Below are 1,237 nucleotides of genomic sequence, written 5' to 3'. Positions count from 1 at the left end.
GAGGTCTCGCCAAGTTGCCCAGGCGGGTCTCGAATTCGCGGGCTCAGGCAATCCACTCACCTCAGCCTCCCAAAGGGGCAGGATTACAGGCTGAGCCACGGAGCCCGGCTTTCCAATGTTTTAAATAAAACATTTAGTCTTCTAGGTATATTGTGGTTTTGTGGCATAATAAAGAAGTAGAATTAATAAAATAATGCTTTATAATGACCTAGAATTTATAGGTGTTTTGCAAACTATTTTTGGAAATGAAATAGATAAGCCATCCTTTGAGCTGTAGATAGTTCTATATTCATAGAGAATGAGAATAAGAGAGTTCTGTTAATATTCATTTTAACCATTGTTCTACATCCATATTTTGTCTAATGCTTCTCTAAAAATGCATTAAAACTTGAAGTCCCAGGAAAAAAAAAAAGATCATTCACCATGATCAGGTGAGATTCATCCCAGTGAAGCAAGGATGGGTCAACAAGTAAGTCAATAAATGTGATATATCACATTAATAGAACCAAAACCCAAAACCATATGATTATTTCCACAGATGCTGAAAAAGCATTCAATAACATTGAACATCTCTTTATGATAAAACCCTCATTGAAATGGTTTTAAAAGGAACATATCTCAAAATAGTAAAGAACATTTATGACAAATCTATAGCTAACATCATTCTGAACAGGAAAAAATTGAAAGCCTTTCCTCTAAGATCTGGTACAAGAAAAGGACGCCCACTTTCATCACTTTTATTAAACATAATACTAGAAGTTCTGGTCAGAGTCATTGGGCAAGAGAAAGAAATAAAGGACATCCGAATTGGTAAGAAGTCAAATTAGCCTTGTTCACAGATGATATGATCTTGTACTCAGAAAAATCTAAAGATTCCACCAAAAAACTGTTAGAACTGATAAATGCAGCAAAGCCCTAGCATATTATTATCTCATTTAATTCTCATAATAATCATATAAAATAGTGATAATTATTTCCATGTTATTAATAAGGTATCCGAGGCTCAGAAAGGTTAGTTCATGGTCAGAAGTACAAGTAGAGGAGAAAGAAGCAAGATATATTCTGCTGGACCCAAAAGCCCATTGCTATCCCTTCTATAAGCTGCCTCTCCAATTGTCCCACAAGCCACTTGGGCAATTTAGTCGATTCTCAATAGGTGTAGTAAGGAGGGAAGGAAGAAGTTCATTTAAAGCAGTGACTCCCAATATTTATTGCAGATGAGTGTCACCTGAAGATG

This window comes from Carlito syrichta, unplaced genomic scaffold (genome assembly GCF_000164805.1).
Source record: "Carlito syrichta isolate Samal-C Ts95f unplaced genomic scaffold, Tarsius_syrichta-2.0.1 Scaffold314306, whole genome shotgun sequence".
Classification (NCBI taxonomy): Eukaryota; Metazoa; Chordata; class Mammalia; order Primates; family Tarsiidae; genus Carlito; species Carlito syrichta.
The sequence above is the reverse complement of the archived record's forward strand: the minus strand, read 5'-3'. Positions refer to the sequence as shown.